Source organism: Coregonus clupeaformis, chromosome 27, assembly GCF_020615455.1.
Source record: "Coregonus clupeaformis isolate EN_2021a chromosome 27, ASM2061545v1, whole genome shotgun sequence".
In the NCBI taxonomy this organism is placed as follows: Eukaryota; Metazoa; Chordata; class Actinopteri; order Salmoniformes; family Salmonidae; genus Coregonus; species Coregonus clupeaformis.
Genome location: NC_059218.1, coordinates 50,049,201 through 50,055,246, shown reverse-complemented (window position 1 = coordinate 50,055,246; position 6,046 = coordinate 50,049,201).

Genomic DNA, 6,046 nt, shown 5'->3' with positions numbered 1-6,046 from the left:
ATGTATCACATTTTGTTATCATGAATGACCATACTTTAGTTGGATGCACTAACACAATGTAACAACCTTTCTGGTTTGGAAAGTGAAAAATGAAATGGTTTGGCACAATAGGAACTCGCTGCGTTGTAACAAATGGTCTCCTACATTTTATTTTCAGTTCAAGATGTTTTGTAGCCACTGTGTTCAAGGTCAATCTCGTTCTCATCAGGCGCTACAAGCAAATTATTTATATCAAAGAATCATAATCCAAAACTATGATTCCTTCGTCTCTACTCTGAGTGAAGAGATTGAAATAAGATTTTGTTCATAAAGGTTATTAGTTTTGGTTAGGGGAAGCACCATTGCTTTCCTCTGAATGGGTGAGTGTGTACTACTGATTCCCTAGGGCACCTCTTCATCCCCTTGATTTGCATAATAACTGCAAGGATGAACCGCTATCATGGAGCATTATCATATGTCAATGTAACATTTAAGGGCCGGGGGAGCTGGGTTGACTGTGTGCATCTATCAGGTAGGATTACCATTGAGAAGGAAGAGTGGATGGTAAACGTTGTCAATCATGAATCTGGAAACATTTTGCAGAGTCTCGACATGGGATATCCCATTTTGCAGAGTCTCGACGTGGGATATCCCATTTTGCAGAGTCTCGACGTGGGATATCCCATTTTGCAGAGTCTCGACGTGGGATATCCCATTTTGCAGAGTCTCGACGTGGGATATCCCATTTTGCAGAGTCTCGACGTGGGATATCCCATTTTGCAGAGTCTCGACGTGGGATATCCCATGAAGCGTGTGACTTTCCACTCCTTTACAACTTGGATCAAGAATGGACTTCTTTGGATTACAGTGTGCTTTTCCCAGTTTTGTGGACATTCTGGTTCTAGAATAGAATCTTTGACATCATGATGTTCCACCCATAGAATTAGAACATTGTAGAATTATATTCAGTGCTCTTAACTGAACAACAGTGGCTTCACCAATCTCCACACACTTCAACTCTCCTCCAATGCTTATACCGTATCAGAGTAGTCGGTCTACACAGACGGGTTGAGACTAGTATCAGAGGGTTTAAGGAGTTTGGATCAGTTGCTCCTCATCATCTAATAAGACACTGTGTAGGCGTTAGGTCTCAAAACAAAGATCTAGGATCAGATTACCATAACCCCCAGGCTAGCTGTTGCTCATCAACAATATAACACGCAAGTAGATCATCAATGTACAGCATTACCAGGGTCGTGTTCATTAGGCATCAAACAGAAGAGAACAGACTGAAACAGAGGGGAACTACCTGAAGATGTCTAATAAGAAAATGTTTTCTTCATTTTCCATTGCAAAACGTTTTGCTACGTTGCGCCCTAATGAATACGACCCAGGATTAATATTTTATTCTCTCTCTCTAAACTGTACAATTCCATGTAACTACTGTTCATTCAATTCAACATCTATGGAACTTTCTGGGCCACTACTATTCTATCGAAACAACTTGAAATGTACTCAAAAATAAATAAAAACAATGTGACCGGTAAAACACCCCAGTTTCGCTCTGTGTCTAACAATGTAGCGCGCCCGTGTGTGTGTAAAACGATGTAGTCTTGGCTTTGTCATAATGGGTTACTCATTGCAGTGCAAGAAACCAACCACTAGATGGCAATACAAGGCAAATACGTGTCATTATCAACAAGCTTGTCTAGGTCTTAATTAAAAGGAAAAACCAAGAACCAGCATGGAATGAGTTTGACACCCCTGCATTTAGCCAAATGGAGAAAATCATAATTGGCAGATATATAAACTAGGGTATTGAAGGGAATTATCCAAACTGCTAGATCAGGTCAAACTAGGTCAAACTCGGTCAAACTCTCCAAAGCTCCCTATTTTATTCATAGCGGTGAGTCTTGTGCTGCTTTCCTCTTTCATCCTTTTAGGCACATAGGCTTCGGTTCAAATCACATGGGTTAACCTCTCATAATCAATAGTTCACCCCAAATACCCAAATCTGTCAGACATAAAACCTCAAAAGTGATGCCAAGCATACCAATCCTTTGCGATTGAGGCCTGTAGATTTCTCCTCTTGCATAACAGTCACAACAGATGGTGTGGGATGACAGACGTTAACATCAGATAGTCCCCACCCAATGTCAAAGACTATCCTTTTACTGCGTTGATATAGATCAGTCTCTGAGCAGTGTAACCATGTGATCTCACATTCACCTCACCATAGGCCAGGGGTAGGCAACCCTGTGATGTTCTAGATGGCACGGTAGAATTGACTTGACAATGGAGACTGGAGTACTATTACTTTTGGCTTTATATTACATTTACATTTACATTTTAGTCATTTAGCAGACGCTCTTATCCAGAGCGACTTACAGTTAGTGAGTGAACACATATTTTATTTTTCATACTGGCCCCCCACGGGAATCGAACCCACAACCCTGACGTTGCAAACGCCATGCTCTACCAACATCCCTGCCGGCCATTCCCTCCCCTACCCTGGACGACACTGGGCCAATTGTGCGCCGCCCCATGGGTCTCCCGGTCACGGCCGGCTACGACAGAGCCTGGATTCGAACCAGGATCTCTAGTGGCACAGCTAGCACTGCGATGCAGTGCCTTAGACCACTGCGCCACTCGGGATACATTATATATCTGAAGCGTGGTAAGAATTAACACAGCAAGACCGCTTCATTTACATATCCCCTTGTCTTTCAACCTCAAGAGTGATACTGATTGGCTGTTAAACACAAGGGAGTTATGGACTATCATTAAAAGGTGTTATAGCTCCATATATTACACCACCCTGATCTTGGAGTGCCACAGGTACTGCAGGATTTTGTCCCAACTAGGCACCACAGTGAGGTACTTCGTGAGGTACTTAGCTATTTGATCAGTTCAGTGTCTAAATTCAACACGTAGTCTTCTAGGTATATGCGAGTAAAGTAAGATCACATAATAAAAAAATCATGCCAGCTGTGATGGAAACAGTTCGTTTCGTTGTAATTTTATAAACCCCAACAGATAATTTGTTTGATTGACATGGGAGGGATCTTTTTGTGTTGGTAAAATGAATTATGTGGTAAATGTCCGTGGATATGCCTTTATGTGCAAATATAAATGCAACATGTGAAGTGTTGGTGCCATGTCTCATGAGCTGAAATAAAAGATCCCAGAAATGTTCCATAAGCACAAGTTTATTTATCTCAAATTTTTGGCACAAATTTGTATACATCCCTGTTAGTGAGCATTTCTCCTTTGACAAGATAATCCATCCACTTGACCAGTGTGGCATATCAAGAAGCTTATTAAACAGCGTGATCATTACACAGGTGCACCTTGTGCGGGGGACATTAAAAGGCCACTAAAATGTGCAGTTTTTTCACACAACACCACAAATGTCTTGAGGGTTTTGAGGGAGCGTGCAATTGGCATGTGACTGGAGGAATGTCCACCAGAGCTGTTGACAGATAATAGAATGTTAATTTCTCTACCATAAGCCGCCTCCAATGTCATTTTAGAGAATTTGACAGTACGTTCAACCAGCCTCATACCCACAGACCACGTGTAACCATGCCAACCCAGGACCTCCACATCTGTCTTCTTTACCTGCGGGATCGTCTGAGACCAGCCACCCGGACAGCTGATGAAAACTGTGGGTTTTCACAACCGAAGAACTTCTGCACAATCTGTCAGAAACCTCAGGGAAGCTTATCTGGGTGCTCATCGTCCTCACCAGGGTCTTGACCTGACTGCAGTTCGGGTTTTTGTAACCGACTTCAGTGGGCAAATGCTCACCTTCGATGGCCACTGGCACACTGGAGAAGTGTGGTCTTCACGGATGAATCCCGGTTTAAGTGTACATGGCATGTGGACAAGCAGTTTTCTGATGTCAACGTTGTGAACAGAGTGCCCCATGGTGGCGGTGGGGTTACGATATGGGCAGGCATAAGCTACAGACAAGGAACACATTTGCATTTTATAGATCCCATTGTCGTGCCATTTATCCGCCGCCATCACCTCATGTTTCAGCATGATAATGCAAGGCCCCATGTCGCAAGGATCTGTACACAATTCCTGGAAGCTATAAATGTCCCAGTTCTTCCATGGCCTGCATACTCACCAGACTTGTAACCCATTGAGCATGTTTGGGATGATTCTGGATCGACGTGTACGACAGCGTGTTCTAGTTCCCGCCAATATCCAGCAACTTCGCACAGCCATTGAAGAGTGGGACAACATTCTACAGGCCACAATCAAAAGCCTGATCAACTCTATGCGAAGGACGTGTTGCACTGCATTAGGCAAATGTTGGTCACACCAGATACTGACTGGTTTTCTGATCCACACCCCTACCATCTGTGACAAACAGATGCATATCTGTATTCCCAATCATGTGAAATCCATAGATTAGGGCCTAATATATACGTTTTAATTGACTGATTTCCTTATAATGACCTGTAAGTCAGTAAAATATTTTGAAATTGCTGCATGTTGCATCTAAGATTTTTGCTCAGTGTAGATATAATTTTTGTCTCTTGGGATCTTCCCATTATATAACTCTTATTTTCTATTTTGAATGTAATGTAAAATCTTATGTTGTTCTAGTCTACTACTGTTCTGTAGTTTGTCATGTATTTGTACGTTTTATGTGGACCCCAGGAAGAGTAGCTGCTGCATGTGCTGTAGCTAATAGGGATCCTAACAAACGAAACAACCCGCCCAGCCTCCCTGCACTGTATCTGCCAGCTGTTGGCTAGAGCGCAGAGTAGGAACATTTGCTATTTAACGCAACAGTATGTGACAAAACTATCAGTGGAGTTAAAAATGCAACATCTGAGTTTCTATTTTTATTCAGTACATGAAAACTTAAGCAAAAAAGTATTTTGTGTGCACTGTCATCACGCACTGATTTTTATACGCAACAAGTCCATTTGGTGGAAACATAGCCTACCACTGACAGGAAAATGCACATATTTTCTCTACGCGGATTCTAGAATATTCGTATGAAAATCTGTCGCCTAGCTACTGCCTTTTTTAAAGTGTGACGTCGTTACCTCCAGCAGCTTCTCGACAACCTAGTTAAATGGAAATGCTCAGTAGCAGGCATTTGTCGCATCTACTTTCTATGCAAACTTTTAAAATAAAATAAACACTGGACAAGTTAATGGAAACAAATAGTTGAAGTCAGAAGTTTACGTACACTTAGGTTGGAGTCATTAAAACTTGTTTCTCAACCACTCCACAAATGTCTTGTTAACAAACTATAGTTTTGGCAAGTCTGTTAGGACATCTACTTTGTGCATGACACAAGTAATTTTTCCAACAATTGTTTACAGACAGATTATTTCACTTATAATTCACTGTATCACAATTCCAGTAGGTCAGAAGTTGACATACACTAAGTTGACTGTGCCTTTTAACAGCTTGGACAATTCCAGAAAATGATGTCATGGCTTTAGAAGCTTCTGATAGGCTAATTGACATAATTTGAGTCAATTGGAGGTGTAACTGTGGATGTATTTCAAGGCCTGCCTTCAAACTCAGTGCCTCTTTGCTTGACATCATGGGAAAATCAAAAGAAATCAGCCAAGACCTCAGAAAAAACATTGTAGACCTCCACAAGTCTTGTTCATCCTTGGTAGCAATTTCCAAACGCCTGAAGGTACCACGTTCATCTGTACAAACAATAGTACGCAAGTTTTAACACCATGGGACCACGCAGCCGTCATACCGCTCAGGAAGGTGACTCATCCTGTCTCCTAGAGATGAACGTACTTTGGTGCGAAAAGTGCAAATCAATCCCAGAACAACAGCAAAGGACCTTGTGAAGATGCTGGAGGAAACCGGTACAAAAGTATCTATATTCACAGTAAAACAAGTCCTATATCGACATAACCTGAAAGGCCGCTCAGCAAGGAAGAAGCCACTGCTCCAAAACCACCATAAAAAAGCCAGACTACGGTTTGCAACTGCACATGGGGACAAAGATCGTACTTTTTGGAGAAATGTCCTCTGGTCTGATGAAACAAAAATAGAACTGTTTGGCCATAAT